We start from the raw sequence: 18,694 nt of genomic DNA on the forward strand, positions 1-18,694 counted from the left end.
TAGCAAAGAACAATGTGTACAGGCTTGTCACGAGAACAGTGCTCTGTTAAGCCGAAGGGATGTGCTTTGATGCACTTCATAACGACCCATCTCTTGAGACTGATGCAGTGGCCGAAATCGTGATTGTGAATAGACACATTTACCTAATAACCAGGAGGAGCCCGCTCGAGTTCAAAAATGGTTCAAATGGCTCTAAGCACTATGGGACTTAACATCTGAGGTCATCAGTCCCCTAGAACTTAGAACTACTTAAACCTAACTAACCTAAGGACATCACACACATCCATGCCCGAGACAGGATTCGAACCTGCGACCGTGCGGTCGCGTGGGTCCAGACTGAAGCGCCTAGAACCGCTCGGCCACATGGGCCGGCCCGCTCGAGTTCTCGAGCGTGTTAACTTGTCACTTCTGGGATACAAGGAAATAAGCCTGCCCCGGATCGAATCCAGCTGTTGGACGACGAGGGCTGGTGAGCTGACCAGCATGGATGTGGTTGTAGGCGGTTTCCCACATCCGGTATGTGAATAGCGGGTTGGTACCATCGTCCCGCCTCAAACACACCGTACGCTAACATTTAGAAAACGTCCTCAGACATGAACATACTCAAGGCACAAACAGAAGGGCTACACAGACTCCGTCCCGACGTCAGAAAGGGCATCCAGCCACAGATACCACTAACGTTGCTAAAACTTGTGAAGCAATGACGACCCCATTGAGGAACGGGAAAAGGCAAAGAAGAATATCAAGAACAATAAGAGCAGCAAAGCACCAGTTAGAAAAAATGAATTGTTCCGAACGACTTCTAAAGTGTGTTTTTGATACCACTTCAGTCTCGGTGTACACAATACATGATTTTTGTGGAAGCACTCGATACATTTGAGAATTTTCGACTATAATGTATTCCTTATTTTTTTACAAACAATAAGAATATTTTTGCGGGTTACAACTCGTAAACATAAAATCCCAGGAAGATTTACGTCCTATCAATTTTATTTTAAAAGCAGAAAAATATGAGCGGAAACATAATTGGTTCAAATGGCTCTGAGCACTACGGGACTTAACATCTGAGGTCATCAGTCCCCTAGAATTTAGAACTACTTAAACCTAACTAACCTAAGGACATCACACACATCCATGCCCGAGGCAGGATTCGAACCTGCGACCGTAGCAGTCACGCGGTTCCGGACTGAAGCGCCTAGAACCGCTCGGCCACAGCGACCGGGGGAAACACAATTCCGAAGATACATACTGTCATAAGACAATGTCACTTTCTGTCAGACAGTTTGTTTGAAACATACCACATGCTGCACAAATCATGAAATTCTGTTTAGGCTGTTCCCAACTACAATTTCTTATTCATTGTGTAAACATTATCTTTTTATTTATGAGAAACAGTTCCCTGTTGCATTACCTGTCTCGTCGTTTCCGTATACAACTGATGCTTGTTCGTATTCGCAACTGTGAATACATTTCATGAAAAAGTGTTCGTTTTACGAAAACCATTCTGGACTAATGGAAAACCACTTATTTTCAGACAAACTTTTGCACGTGTTGTATTCTTGAACCTCTGCTCTTTAATTCGCGATTATTTAAAACATCCGTCGTAATCCATTTCGTTCATAGATTTTTCTACACAAACACACACACACACACACACACACACACACACACACACACACACACACACACACACCTCTACATCTACATCTACATGGGTACTCTGCAAATCACATTTAAGTGCCTGGCAGAGAATTCATCGAACCACCTTCACAATTCTCTATTATTCCAACCTCGTATAGCGCGAGGAAAGAATGAACACCTATATCTTTCCGTACGAGCTCTGATTTCCCTTATTTTATCGTGGTGATCGTTCCTCCCTATGTAGGTCGGTGTCAACAAAATATTTTCGCATTCGAAGGAGAAAGTTGGTGATTGGAATTTCGTGAGAAGATTCCGTCGCAACGAAAAACGCCTTTCTTTTAATGATGCCCATCCCAAATCCTGTATCATTTCTGTGACACTCTCTCCCGTATTTCGCGATGATACAAAACGTGCTGCCCTTCTTTGAACTTTTTCTATGTATTCCGTCAGTTCTATCTGGTAAGGATCCAACACCGCGCAGTAGTATTCTAAAAGAGAACGGACAAGTGTAATGTAGGCTACCTCCTTAGTAGATCTGTTACATTTTCTAAATGTCCTGCCAATAAAACGCAGTCTTTGGTTAGCCTTCCCCACAACATTTTCTATGTGTTCCTTCCAATTTAAGTTGTTCGTAATTGTAATACATAGGTATATAGTTGAATTTACGGCTTTTAGATTAGATTGATTTATCGTGTAACCGAAGTTTAACGAGTTCCTTTTAGCACTCATCTGATGACTTATTTCGTATCTTTTCTTTATTTAGGGTCAACTGCCACTTTTCGCACCATTCAGATATCTTTTCTAAATCGTTTTGCAGTTTGTTTTGATCTTCTGATGTCTCTATTAGTCGATAAACGACAGCGTCATCTGCAAACAACCGAAGACGGCTGCTCAGATTGTCTCCCAAATCGTTTATATAGATAAGGAACAGCAAAGGGGAACGTCAGAAATTACTCTGTTTTACTCGATGACTTTCCGCCAATTACTACGAACTGTGACCTATCTGACAGAAATCACAAATCTAGTCACATAACTGAGACGATATTCCATAAGCACACAATTTCACTACGAGCCGCTTGTGTGGTACCGGAAATCCAGAAATACCGAATCTATCTGAAATCCCTTATCAATAGCACACACACACACACACACACACACACACACACATACAAAATATTAAATAAATATTATTGTGGAACGTTAATACAATATATTCACGTTCTTAAAAATAATTTTGTCTAAATTTTCTCTAATGGGAAAATTAAATGTCAGCACAGAAATTAGTGTGACAAAGGATGTTTCCAGGCCGTTATAAATAATAGTCAAAAGAGAACCAGAACACAGTTCGTAGTTTACTTTTCATACAGTGACACTCAGAACAGTCAGAAATGAGTTCGTAATCAATTCGGTTTTAAACTTCTTTGCAACCATTCTGTCGTTGAGTTATTTTGTACGTACTTCTTTGGCTATTGAAACGCACCAAAACGTGCGAGTTGTATTAGCACCTGCTTGATAACATGTTTTTATAACACAGTGTTTAACGAAATGCGAGTGCGTGCTGAAAAGTAATGCCTCCGAATCTTTTATTATGTGATTAATGTCGGTTGGGGTAGTATACAATGAAGCACCACAGAACTGGGACTGGTATAGGCATGCGTATTCAAATACAAAGATGAATGTAAACAGGCAGAGTACGGCGCTGCGGTCGGCAACCCCTATATAAGACAAGTGTCTGGCGCAGTTGTTAGATTGGTTACTGCTGCTACAATGGCAGGTTATCAAGAAGTGAATGAGTTTGAACGTGGTGTTTTAATCGGCGCACGAGAGATGGAACACAGCATCTCCGAGGTGGCGATGAAGCGCGGATTTTCCCGTACGACCATTTCATGAGTGTACCGTGAATATTAGAAATCCGGTAAAACATCAAATCTCCGACATCGCCGCGGCCGGAACAAGATACTGCAAGAGCGGGACCAACGACGACTGAAGAAAATTTTTGAACGTGACAGAAGTGAAACCCTTCCTTAAACTGCTACAGATTTCAGTGCTTGGCATCAACATGTGTCAATGTGCGAACCATTCAACGGAACATCATCGATATGGGCTTTCGGAGATGAATGCCCACCCGTGTACCCTTGATGACTGCACGATGCTAGCTTTACGCTTCGCCTGGGACCATCGACACCGACATTGGAGTGTTGATGACTGGAAACATTTGCCTGGTCGGAGGAGTCTCGTTTCAAATTGTATCGACCAGATGGACGTGTACGGGTATGAAGACAACTTCATGAATCCATGGACCCTGCATGTCAGCAGGGGACTGTTCATGCCGGTGGAGGCTCTATAATGGTGTGGGGAGTGTGCAGTTGGAGTGATATGGGACCTCCGATACGTCTAGATACGACTCTGACAGGTGACTCGTACCTGAGCATCCTGTCTGATCACCTGCACCCATTCATGTTCATTGTGCATTCCAGCGGACTTGGGCATTTCCAGCAGGACAATGTGACACCTACACGCCCAAAATTGCTACAGAGTGGCTCCAGAAACACTCCTCTGAGTTTAAACACTTGCGCTGGCTTCCAAACTCTCCAGGCATGAAAATTATTGAGCGTATCTGGGATGCCTTGCAACGTGCTGTTCGGAAGAGACCTCCATCCCCTCGTACTCTTACGGGTTTATGGACAGCCCTGCAGGATTCATGGTGCCAGTTCCCTCCAGCAGTTCTTCAGACATTGGTCGAGTCCATGCCACGTCGTGTTGTGGTACTTTTACGTGCTCGCTGGAGCCCTATACTATGTAAGGCAGGTGTACCAGTTTCCTTCGCTCTTCAGTGTATGTCATGCATATTACTCGGTCAACTTCCTCGGTATGATTACGCAGGTTGCAACCACTATGCCGCTAGATGATTCCGAATTGTAGCATGTAACATGGCAATACGTAATGTAACTACATCGGTGTGTGAGAAATAGCATATTGTAGTCGAGTTTCGAATTCGAAGAGTTCACACTCTCCTTCAGAATGACGGTGCCACACCACATACGAGCGCTGCGACATCTGCAAAAATCCGACGCCTTGGTTTCCCTGTCACCCATCATGCTCCACGCAGTTCCGACTTAGCCCCATCGGATTTTCACCTGTTTCCAGCACTTAAAGAACCCATTCGAGGACTTCAGTTTGAAGTGGTGCAAGCAGAGGTGAGGTTGCGGCTCCGTCAACAAAGTCAGACATGCTACAGTGGCGGTATCAAAAAAATGGTCTCTTTTTGGGGAAATGCGTTCGTCACCAGGGTGACCACGTTGAGAAATAAATATGTAGACATGAGACTAACGATGTAAGATATTAATAACATTTGTTTTCTTCAAAAAAAAAAAAAAAAACCCTTAAGACTTTTCACATAAAAAATTCGGAGCAAGGACGTAGACAAAGGGTCGGGGGGGGGGGGGGCGGGGGCGTCCAGAGAGTCCGGACACCCTCATCGCCTAAATGAAATTACACGTGACCTAGATGCCGTGTAGTGAAACTTAAAGACATTTTGATTTTCAGTCATTAGAGATAAACTGTCTATACATTCATAGCACTAGCGACTATCGCCGATCCCCATACTGGCCAAGATTGATTGTTGGCCTTGTTTGGTCCCAGTTATTGTCTTGTTAAACAATTAAACCGTTTATTGTTTTTGTGCTGTGCGCTGTTGTGATAGTTTCTAATTATAGATAAGTTTGTAACAAGAAAGAAGAGGAAAGTAGATTTTGATTCGTCTGCTAGCTTTATGGTAAGTTAAAAATATATACGCACTACTGTAACAACCTAAATACCTGTCTGTATCAGTTTAATGTTAACAGTGGAGTCTTTATTTCGATGCTGGTAGAACTTTGGGGTTCCAGTATTTCAGTATTTCACAAGGCAATAGAGCGGTAAATGTCATAAGGAATAACATGAAATTAAAATCAATGCATAAAAAAGCACCTGGATTTGTCTGTGTCGCACAAAAATCGCATTGATCAACAAAACTATAGTCCAAGTGGCGTTGGTTGCATTTCTTGAAAAAAAAAATAGGTCAGTATTCTACCATCAGTAGGCCACACGCGCGGCACTCATTTATGAAAACCAGTTCCGATACGGAACGACGGGGAGAGGTTTGAAGAAAGAGGAAGATGTATGTCCTGACAGCACATTTCAGAGCTCGTTCGTTCCTAAAAGATTTTATCAGTGGGCGGACTGCGTCCTGCATGCCTCCTTTCCCCTTTCGTCCAAAATCCATTTACGCTCTTGTAATACGATAATAACTGAAGCCAGCAATTCAATGCACAGTTAAATCTTAAAATATGCATGCATTCATGCACTATAAAATGCCCAAACATCCTCAATTAATGGTAAAACATGCAGTCTCACAATTCAATCTTTTGTAGCGTTGCGCTGTATTTTATTTTAAAAATAATGTACAACAAACAGTTTTAACAAATTCTACATCGACTAGGGGTAGCTCTGCGTGCTCAGGCAGTGAGGTAGCCATCCCATCCCTGGTTCGGAAGGCGAGGTGCTTTGACTCGATCTGCCGACAACCTTGAAAATGGTTTTCTGTGGTTCCCATTTTCAATTTAGGCAAATGCCGGGATTGATACCTTACTATAGACCACAATCAATTCCTTCCGAATTCCTTTTTTCCTAACAGATTCCAGTCCTCTTAAAGATGCAGTCCTTCTGCTTAAATGAAAATAGCTGCATCGAAGGCAAGCCGAGCTTGTCTTTGGACACTCCTGGCACTAACAGCCGTACGATAAATAAATAATAATCCAAATTCTCTTCATTTAGGCTCATGCATTCGTCTGTTAGGACAGTCTTTAATGCAGAAAATGACCTTTCTTGCGGTGCAAGAAGTAACAGATGCATACTTAAATGAGCAAATTTGGAGAAGTATAAGGCTGAATAATTGTAGATCCTTTGCATTTTCGCCACCAAAAATGTTTCTAGCTTCCCTGTCGAACAGAGGTCTCTTTATTCCAAAAACGCTATCGGTAACAATCACGATATATTAAAAAAAAAAAAAATAGCACTCTTCAATTCCTTATCACTTCCTCACCTCAAATCCTGACTGAAAGAAGACAAAGTGTAAAATTACCTTGGAGACTGGAATATGACTGTTTCTTACAATAACTGTTTCCCAAAATACAGCACTCACAAGTAATATGATTATATCTCCGCTTGGGGAAAACTCAGACATCATTATCGAATAAAGCGGTTTATCGTTCTTTACGCAAATGTTCAGAATAATTGGAAAACGTGAGTCTTTTTACAGTCCGCTTTAATAAATCGGACCCCCTCCCCCTTTTTGACAAAATCCTGGCTACGACCTTGTCAGGGCGCATTACTTTCCAGCATGCCCTCGTATATTCCTTTTGAATTTTCTGAGTGCCCTTATTATGGCAGTAGAAGCCAATGTCCGTTTTGAAAGTGAGCGATCTAGTTTTGCAACATGGTAGGCCTACACATCAGAGTGGAAAATATGTGTTTTAATCTAAACAAAAATCCGGCCCATTAATAAAATGACGTCGGCAGAAAAATTTCCCGTAGACAGCGCTGCAGAAGATGTCTTTTTAATTATTATTGAATGTATTCTTCTGTAACATTTAAATCAAAGTGCAATGTCAATAGCTACAGCTCTAGAGGTGCACTCACGGATAAACATTTCAATGTAGCATTAATGGAAAAGGTACATTTCACTGTCCAAGCAAAAATGTTATTCCTACAGAAGCTAGTGCAGTCAATCAATTGCTGCTGTGTTTTCACTACGAAGGGAACACCGTGCAGTGGACATTTGGGGTCGGCTACCTTAATAAAGGCAACTCGCAGACGATCATGAAAAATGAACGTTTTCAGTGGGTCAAACAAAACACAGCCGGCCGAAGTGGCCGCGCGGTTCTGGCGCTGCAGTCTGGAACGGCGAGGCCGCTACGGTCGCAGGTTCGAATCCTGCCTCGGGCATGGATGTGTGTGATGTCCTTTGGTTAGTTAGGTTTAACTAGTTCTAAGTTCTAGGGACTAATGAGCTCAGCAGTTGAGTCCCATAGTGCTCAGATCCATTTGAGCCAAACAAAACACAACTGTCCTATAGCTGACTGGAGGCGTATGACGAGTTGCGATTTTGCCTCTTTTCGAATGGTTCAAGGCGTCGAGTGCACCGGCGGTCGCATGAGACTTTTAAGCCGCCATGCATGGAGAGTGCAGTTCAGACAGGAGTGGGTTCTGTAACGTTTTGGGGGTGTTTTACGTACCGTGACTAGATCCCAGTCATTTGTGTTACCGTGAACGTGAATCAAGATCGGTATTCCAACATGTTCAGTGGCCAGTATTGCCTTTTCTTCCACATCTTCATGATGAGTCTGCTGTTGTCACTCACGTCTCCAACGATGATGACAACTGCGTGCACAGAGCTACACGCATACGTTACTGGTTACAGGAGCAGCCAGGCATCCTGTTACACCTCGACTGGCCTCCTAAAAAAACCAATGTTTAGTGTTACTGTTCTAAACAGCCGTTAGAAGAACACTTGTAGTGAAACGAGTGACTGCTTCCCGCTACTGTTAGAGCACAAGTGTAAACCAGAGTTACACATGTATCAGACTTCTGTCTCGGTTCTTCCGGCGATAATTTTCGCATTGACGGCATTTCTCTTAAGACACCGCGAAGAAGACGAAGTTCTGGTCACAACGAGCTGTGAAAAGTAACAGTTTTCCTCACACGACTACCGGCATAACAATCAATTTACCGACTAACGGAGAATCGTCTTTATAATCTATAGGAATCTTCTCTATCCTAAAAACATTACAGTGCACGAATCGACAGAAATTACTTATCCCAGTCAAAATTTCCGATATGACAGGCGGGAGAAAAGACGGATGTCATTGATATTCAATGGGATCGTAACAGCAGCTCTTTCCGGAAAATGGAGGTCGTGCTGAATTTGCCTGACAGGAAGTTCTGTAAAGTGTCTTTTTATATAGCTTCCTTGACTGCTTCTGAATAGGAACGAAGATTTGTTTTCCTTCCTTCGATCGCTATAGCCGAGCGCGTCTAAAAATAAATTTGATGCCTTCTCTGTTCCAGCGCTCCGTCACTGCAGTGCACACAGATTCCTGCTCTAAATATAACCTAGCATTTTCAGAAAGCACAATTTTTTCGAGAAAATCCAAGGGCACGTTAATTATCTATCTTTGTGTTATGTCTGTCTGAATTTTCCTCATCGAGCAACAATTTACTTGCTTTTGATCACTCAGGACTTGCACGGTCAAGAATCATGGGAATTTTTCTAAAATTTATACTGAATCACCGGTCTTTTTCCTTTGTTATACAGACCTAAACCCTAAATTGATGCCACGAATTCTTCTTTCTAATAGTTTTTTCACATTTTCTGCAGCGATCGGTAGTGTTGTTTCTCGCTGGTGAAGTTACACAGACTGCAATGCACTCTTTCCCTTACAGGCTTCGAGGGCAGCTTCCTCAAACCAAAACAAGAAAAAAATGTTTACTAAACATGGACTCTAAAATGCGTACCTTAACAGCTATGAGCACTTGCTGATCTTCGACACTGTGAAACACATCTCTGCTATTGAGCAAGTACTCACAGCTCTTAAGGTATGCACTTTACAGCCCATGTTTAGTAAACAATTTTTTATTGTTTTGGTCCTATGGTTACTAGACTATTTTTTCTTGTTTTGGTCCTTTCCGAAATATGGGAAGCAAACAAATTGCAATAAAAGATATGTTTCATAGTATCTAAGATGAGTAAGTGCTCATAGCGCTTAAGGTATGCATTTTGGAGGCTATGTTGCTTTGATATAAGGGTAATTAGCTACATGCAATTTTGTCATATGATGACATAGTTGGAGACCGTGGTTGTTATTTGAAGACAAATGTTGATGGTCTTCAATAAAATTCTTCAGGGTATCAGACCGCATCGTCATAATTTAAAATGCGCCAACGTTTCGGCCAGCGTTGGCGCATTTTAAATTATGACGATGCAGTCTGATACCCTGAAGAATTTTATTGAAGAATACAACGGCCGCGGAAGCCTACGCTTACAAATGTTGAGGTGTTGAGACAGCAACCAGCCACAAATTTGTTTTCAGTTCCTTTATTCAAAGGGTACCGTTACCGGTTTCGAATCGTTATCATTCATCTTCAGACGGTTCATGCTTTCGTTACAACATTTTTTACAGATTAATCGTCCTAAAATATAAATAATACATAATTATAAGCACGCCACACTGCTGGTTGCGTTATAGATTTTCATTGCATGTGACTTACGTGAAATGTCGGTTTGGAGTGTTTGTTTTTATTACATTCGTCCAACAGATGTGAATACATTCCCACTGCATTCGTTGCACAAGTAAATTTTTCTCGCTGAACACTTTACATTTCTCACATAAAAGATTTCTAGCACACACCACATGTTTTGATACAATACAAGGTGCTTACAAACACATGAGTGACAAAGATGCCATGATATATCGTAACATCATGAAGATGTTTGGAAAAAGATCATAAATTCGCTTATGCAACTGAAACGATTTTTACACTAGTACAGAGAGACACTGATTTTGTGAGCTTTAGAGCGAATATTGTCATATTAATTACAAAGTTGATCCATTTTTTAGTACTGTATAGGTAAGATAGTACATCATTTATTTACATTTAGCATCATGAGAATTTTAGTAACATATAAATTTGCTACTTGATCTGCAGAAAGGCGTAGAAATATTATTTGCTTTGCAGGCTGTAAAATAATTTTTGGAAATTTTTCAGGAAAGGGGTGTTAGCTAACTCGGTTTGTTCATTACAGATATAGCCTGGGGTGCTGTTCTTTGTGTGTGTATTTCAGTTTCTTTTAATATATTCATAGTGGCTCTTTTTTCTGCTAGATGTAAGATTTTTAAGTTGTTCTCAGTGTTTCTCACTGAATGGTTTTCTTCAGCAATATGAGCTGCAAATGCAGATTTCTTCAAGCCTTAAAGCATCAATGTCTTCTTTGCATCTAACTTCGAAACTTCTGCCAGTCTGTCCAGTGTAGAATTTTTGGGCATGTATCGCATTTGAGTTTGTATATTCCTGATTCACCATAGGGACTCTTGGAGGTATTAACTTCATGGATTACTTTTTGTTGTAATTTATTATTTGTGGAAAAGCTGATTGTGATATTTTTCTTTTTAAATAAGTTTGCTATTTGGTATGATAGTGGGCCTATGTAAGTGAGAGTAGCATATTTAGGTTTGGCTTCTGTGGCGCACTGATTTGGCTTGAAGTGACTGCTGTGAAGTGGATCTGGGGTTTTTGACTGCATTTTGTTGTGGAGTTTTTCTATCATTATGGGTTTATATCCATTATTATGAGCAACTGTTTTAATTATATTGATTTCATACTGTTGGTCTGTGTACAATCACTCTGAAATATGTCATTTTTTGTTGGCGGGGGTGGCAAGATAAGTTGTCAATACTGACATCTGTGGTGGTAGGTTTTCTGTAAATAATAAATTGATTTTTGTTATTACTATTGCAAATCTTCAGGTCAAGAAAGTTAATGCTGTTATTAGTTACATGTGCAACTGTGAAATTAATATTTTTGTGCATTTTGCTTAGATCTGTTGCTAATGTATCAATTTCATTGTTTGTACCATCAGAAAGCAAGATTGTATCATCAACATATATTCTGTAGTAGATTATTTTGTTTGAGATGTGCTGTTTGGTTGAGAAGAATTTTTGTTCTACATGGTTGATGTAAATATCAGCCAATATCCCAGCTAAGCTACTTCCCATTGCCAAACCATCATGTTGTTGGTACAGTTTGTTGTTGAAGCTAAAGTAATCATGCTGTAGAATAAGCTACATCCTGTACAAGCCGAATGGAAAATCGCAGAGTAATAGCCAGCGGAATATTCTCGTCCTATTAATCCTGATGCCATATTCTCATTTTATCTATCCAAACAGATGTGCACAAAACACTGTTCGTGCGTACAATGCACAGAACTGCAGCGAGGCTACCACTACGATAATGACAAATCACTGCCGCACACTGCGCTGTAGTTACTCTGGTGGGCAGCGTGTTCATTTTCTCGTCACTGGCCCCGGTAGATACCAATCTAGCCTCTTAAAATCTCGTTACCCATCGCGTACCTTTCCAGGGTTTGTGAAGATGATGGTGTCCACGTGGAACATGAATTTTTTAAGCTCAAGAACCATCCCAGACCAAATATATTCTTTGACGTTCTGAAAGTAGAAGGAATAAAATTCAGGTATTAAAAGGTCGGACAGATTGTACAGAAACCAGACTGCTGTTACAAGAGTCGACGGACATGAAAGGGAGGCAGCGGATGGTAAGAATGTGAGACAGGGTTGTAGCCTATCCCTGATGTTGATCAAAATGTACGCTGAGAAACCAAAAAAGAAAACCAGGGCAAAAATTGGAGAAAGAATTAAAGTTCAGGGAGGAGAAAAGAAATGTTTGAGATTGCCGATGACATTGTAATACTGTCAGAGACAGTAAACGACTTGCAAGAGCAGTTGGACGAAGTGGATCATGTCTTGAAACGAGGACAAAGATGAACATTAACAAAAGTAGAACAAGGGTAATAGAATGTAGCTGAATTAAAACAAGCAATGCTGAGGGAATTAAATTAGAAAATGGGACACTAAGGCTAGTAGCACGGTTTGTATTTGGGCAGAAAAATACTGATGATGGTCCAAGTTGACAGGATACACAGTGCATACTGTCTATAGCAAGGACAGCATTTCTGAAACACAGGAATTTGTTGACATCGAATGTAAAGCAGTTAAGTCAAGAAGGAAATAGAAGCTTTTGAAACGTGGGTAGATCGCGTAACTGATGAGGAGGTACTAAATCGAATTGGGAGAAAAGAAATTTTTAGCGCAACTTGACTAAAAGAATGGAATGACTCATAGGATACATTGTGAGGCACCAGGGAATTGTCAATTTGGTATTCGAGGGAAGAGTGGGAGGTAAAAATTATAGAGGAAGATACAGTAACCAGTTTCAGATAGCTGTAAGTTGCAGTAAATAAGATGGGATAAAGAGGCTTGCACCAGACAGATAAGCTGCATCTTCGGACTGAAGACCAGACAACATCAAGAACAACAACAAAACTAACGTCCTCCAGTCAACAGTAATAAGAAGTTATGTTTCATTTTTTGCTGCGTAAGCGCATTGTAAGTGTTTTGTCCTTCGCGGCACGATTTTCTTACTCCCTTATTGCGAGGTAAGGCAGCATCACTCATTCAATCAATACTTGAATATTTATCGTTGGTCTTCGATCTGCACCTGGTAGGATTGTTAGAGGAAACAAAGAAGATCCAAAGAACAGCAGCACGATTCGTTACAGGTTCCTTTAGTAAACGTGAAAACATCGCTGAGATGCTCAGCCAACTCCTGTGGCAGAAGCTGCAAGTGATGCGTTCTGCACCATGGATCACGCCATGATGCAGAACATATCTCTTGCAGTTTCTGCATGTTCTAAGAGGGTATGTTTCTGAAAGGTTCAATCAATATATCCCTTCCTCCCACGTATATGTCACGAAAAGACCGTGAAGATAAAATCAGAGAGATGGTTCACATGGTGGCTTATCAGCAGTCATTCTTCTCATAAACCATTCACGACTGGGAAAGGAAATGGGGCAAGTGACACTGGTACACAAAGCGTCCTCCATCACACACCGTAAGGTCGATGGTGGGGATTGGCTGTAGATGCAGAAAGCACGTGTGTTTTGATAAGCTAATATGCTAAGCAGCAGTTGACATCAGGAATCAACTTTCAGAACCTTTTCGTGCTCTAGCTCTGCTATTCAGTGTGCTGTGATTGGTTTCATAAAGTGGCGTATGGATTTTTTGGAAATGCGACCCATCAGAACAGTTCAGATGACGATTTCGCTACTAATTTCGATTCTGATATGTTTCTGAATGCACTATGTATCATGCATCACCAGTGCCTAACACTGCTAAAGAAATATGAATATACGCATATTTTACTTGATCATATATCCTACAATCTTAGCTAAAATTAAACAAAAAAAAAGCTTATTTATCTCTCTAAACTATATTCCATTTCAACTTGAATGGTATGTAGACTATCCGTAGTGGATAGAGATGTGCAGTCGTTGTATCTCAGTCCGCAGCTCGTGGTCGTGCGGTAGCGTTCTCGCTTCCCGCGCCCGGGTTCCCGGGTTCGATTCCCGGCGGGGTCAGGGATTTTCTCTGCCTCGTGATGACTGGGTGTTGAGTGATGTCCTTAGGTTAGTTAGGTTTAAGTAGTTCTAAGTTCTAGGGGACTGATGACCATAGATGTTAAGTCCCATGGTGCTCAGAGCCATTTGAGCCATTGTATCTCAGTCAGTGACGTACTTAAACAAAAACAGAGTGATTTCATTACTGTTTTACATCCTCACCCACCCCCACCCCAAATTGACAAAGCTATAATGACTGCATTTTTACATGCAAGAAAAACCCATATGATCATTTAGAAAACAATGTCTTGTTTCTTTCCTTTTTCAGCCATCACAATACAGTTTGATAGGAGGAGGTCCTTCAAGCTGACATTCTCCATCCAATTGACAATATTTATCACAACATTTATACTTAGAATAAAAGCATCATTCTGAAATACTCGAAGTAACTTGTGAAATCTGTTTGAAATATTATGTAGCTGTGGCATCAGTCGTTCAGGAAACTATTAACAGCAAATTGTATTCACATTATGGCACCTTTCCATAAGTTTTTTTAAACGTTTAGAAGCAGCTTAAACACATTTAAGTCACTCAAAGAAGTGGTGTGGTTTAACACCATCCTTCTCATCGAATCCAAGTCTTCCAGTTGCAGCACTGAGGCATGAAAATTTCTTCCAGATACTTAGGACGACAGGGCTTAATAGGTTTCTCGAAAACACCACTGCCGTGCAGTTATTATTCTCCTTTTGCAGGAACTTCATGGATGACTTCAAAGTACTGAAAGATGCTTCAGCGTCCGGAACTTGTAGTATACACTCATCAACATCACTTAAATCACTGAATGATATTAGCCCTGCGTTTATCAGATTTAGCACCAAGTATCATAACTTTATTCATTTTCAACAGTACAAGTGGTAGTAACACAAGTGACAGGGATTGACTGGCTGCAGAGACCAGCGCATTTTCCTTTCATAGGACTGGTAGCAGAAATGATACATGACTATACTTTTTTATGTTTTAAAGTTACACAAGTACATTAAGTATTACTTATACTAGTAATAGCTGGAAAAGTGTTCTTCCAGTCGTGTAAGAACTCTCGAAAGGTGAATATGGCGAACTGTGTACCGGCAGCGCCGCTCTCATCCTCAATGCAACCGTCATGTATCAGTGACAATGATGACTGTAGTAGAAGAGTGTCGTTGTAAATAATATGTAACTCATTTTATTTTCTTCGTGCAGGTAGGGCAAATCCATCACAACCATCTAATGTGAAAATAATACTATTTAATTAAAAATATGGTACAAACAGTAGTGACAGTAAATGTGTCTACGTGATAATGATGTTGGATTGTTAGTTGTACCAAAGTTGGCTTTTGAAAATCCTTGACGTACAGATAAGAAAGTCGTATTATCTGTGGATGAGTAGGCTCACCTATATGTAACATCAATGCAAAGGAATTCCTCAAGATACCTCAGTTGTATTGGGAGATCATATAGTCTCCACAGGGGACTTTCCAAGAACAGCTAAACATTTTAACGAGAGTGCACTCATCTTGAAGAGCGTACACCAGTTACATGATCCAACACGCTCTGCACCAGTGGTAGCCTACTGCCCAGTAGTGGGAATTTCAGTAGCCTACTGCCCAGTAGTGGGAATTTCAGTTTCCATGGTGGGGACTGAAGTTTTTAAAAAGTTTTCGTTAGATTTTTCCAAGAATTTTGGTATGTTATTATTATTATTATTATATGATTTAACTTGAATAATACGTTTTATGAAGTAAAATGTCTTCCCTTCTTTAGAAATAGCTATTACTGTAGAATGGGTGGGCAGTTATAAAATTATACTGCTAACAGTGGTACACAAGTGGGTGGGAGGTAAAAAAGGCTTATTCCCGCTGCTCTAGACAAACGACTGCGCTTCCAGCCATATGTCTACAGATTCTACGAGAAGATATGCACAAATGTCATGCAATTAGTGTGCCAAACTCTGCATACATCAGAAGAAATCATTGCTAACCTTATGACGCTTGCTGTGCATCTACACATACAAATATGTATGAACCAGCTATGCTAGATGTGGGCACATAACTACATTATTATTTAGGTGTGTATGTATAGCCACCAATTTCTAAGATATTATAAACAAACAAAAGCGTAATAGTTATATGTCTTCGTGTTTTTTGTTCCTTATATAATCCCTTGCGTTATAATGTAAGCATGTAGTCATCACCATGGCCAAGTGGACGAAACATTCTCATAACAATAACTTGATAGTAACTGACTGGTCCTGCAATGCTACCAAAGACTAGAAGAAGAAGAAGAAGAAAAAGAAGAATGTGACACTCCTTCCTGATAATATGTCAACAGTAGCTGCCAGTCCGTCCTATTGTGACAAGATGAATGTTATCATGTTGTTGCTAACACATCCAGGTGCCATCTGCTTTCAGCTAGTGTCTATATTTTCAAAAACATTAATTCAGCCTAAGTACGACCTATTACAGGAGATATATCATGATACTGATCCTGTAATATACACTTCGTTTAGTGAAAGCAGTGCTGTCGCACCACCACAAAGAGTTATGCCGAACACTTCCTGTATTTGAAACTTGCTGGCAGATTAAAACTGTGTGCCGGACCGAGACTCGAACTCGGGACCTTAAGAGAAGCTCTCCTTTCTTTCAGGAGTGCTAGTTCTGCAAGGTTCGCAGGAGAGCTTCTGTAAAGTTTGAAAGGTAGGAGACGAGATACTGGCAGAATGAAACTGTGAGGACGGGGCGTGAGTCATGCTTGGGTAGCTCTGATGGTAGAGCACTTTCCCGCAAAAGGCAAAGGTCCAGAGTTCGAGTATCGGACCGGCACACAGTTTTAATCAGTATCACAGTTTTAATCAGCGAACACTCCGCTGCAGAGTGAAAATCTCATTCTGGTAATTTACTATATTTGATAATTTTGCAGAGGAAAACCAGGAGCACATAGGGAAATAATTCTGGTTTGGCCATCATATGTGGGTTGATGTCTTTTATTTGAGCCAGACATATTCTAAAATTCCAAATCAGCTGGTAAGGAATAATGTAAACCTTATTATCGTTTTCAAACAAGACAATATGAATTTCAGATACATTTACCAAGCACATATAGGCACTGACAAGTCATTCAATCAGTTTATAACCATATGTTGGGAATCAATTTATAACCATATGTTGGGGTTACTGATAGCCGGCCGTTGTGACCGAGCAGTTCTAGGCGCTTCAGTCCAGAACCGCGCTGCTGCTACGGTCTCAGGTTCGAATCCTGCCTCGGGCAGGGATGTGTGTGATGTCCTTAGGTTAGTTATGTTGGAGTAGTTCTAAGTTTAGGAGACTGATGACCTCAGATGTTAAGTCCCATAGTGCTTAGAGCCATTTGAACCATTTGGTTACTGATAAATTAAGAAAATTGAGTGAGGGAGTGTACAGAACAATCTTCCAAGAGTTATCTTAACATACACAGTAAATAATGAAGTAAACACATCAGTAAACATTACACCTTGGACAAATTCACACGTATTTCAGGCATTCAGCCAAAGAGGAGCGGAATACATAAACAGTATATTCGTCCATACATAATGAGAAAAAAATGAAACTCTTAGACAACATTCTACAGAAATGAAAACGGTCGTAAAGAGTTGCAATGATTGACAAAAATATAGTAGTCATAATATGGATTCTCGAACATACAGTAATGTTCTCAAAAACTATACTAGTTTGGTTGAACTGATTACTGAAAGAGTTGATGCTGCAAATGCTTGAGATGATATCAATAATATGAATGAGGCAAATTGAGAAGTTTGTGATAGTCAAAAAATGTTATGGGATGTAAGAATTAGTGATGTTAGAGCCGTTATGAAGTCAATTAAAACATTAAATCCGAAAGTTACACGTACTGAAAAAATTTATACATTGGGAAAACTATATAAATTGTGCACTATCTTGAAGTCAGTGTAGTAGATACCAACATGTTGACAAATGTAAAGTCATCTAAGTTTGTAAGGCCATTCGATGGAAATTACGATTGCTAAGGTTAGTGTATTTGGAATGGAATCAATCTCACTGAGAAACGTTTAAAACTGTTACTTAATCTCTTGATGAAGATGAAAGAAGGAGAAGATGCCATTGCCAAAATCGTCAACCGTCACAGCAATGCTAAGATAGGTGAAATATATGGAGATCTATATGTTTAACTGAGCGCAAAGTACAGGTTGATCGTAGAGAATTTGAAAGAACAATTGGTTAACTGAATTTACTGTCCTAGGAGCCACTAAAGCTGAGAATTATTTACTGAAAGATCTAGAAATGTATGTTGAAATACTACATTTGTTCAAAAGAAACTCAATGGAAGATCAAAAATCCCATGCAGTGTGAAATACAAAACCAGTATTAAGCTGGCATTAGATGCTAGATGTACCATTGGTGAAGGTATCGACACTGATGTCCTTGGTAATGAGCGTCTAAATTCAGTATGCAGTCATACTGAAATGGCGGACCCACACAAACATAAATTTAATGTAGGTGTCTTAGTATGTATTTCAAGGAACCAGACAGCATTTGCGAAATAATACCTACCAAACTACACAACAGAAATATTTACATTTTTCAAGGTGAAGAGAACAAATCCTAGGCTAACATCTTAAAGAATGGTAACTGTGAAGAAATTATTGGAAGTTTTTACACAACAGAATCATAGGAAAGCCCTGAATTGGACGTATTTCTGGTAAAGTGCTTTAGTTAAATGGCCTAGCTTCCCCTCAGTGCAGAACAACTGGATGGATGTGAGTGATCTTTTAT

This window comes from Schistocerca americana, chromosome 2, assembly GCF_021461395.2.
Source record: "Schistocerca americana isolate TAMUIC-IGC-003095 chromosome 2, iqSchAmer2.1, whole genome shotgun sequence".
Taxonomy (NCBI): Eukaryota; Metazoa; Arthropoda; class Insecta; order Orthoptera; family Acrididae; genus Schistocerca; species Schistocerca americana.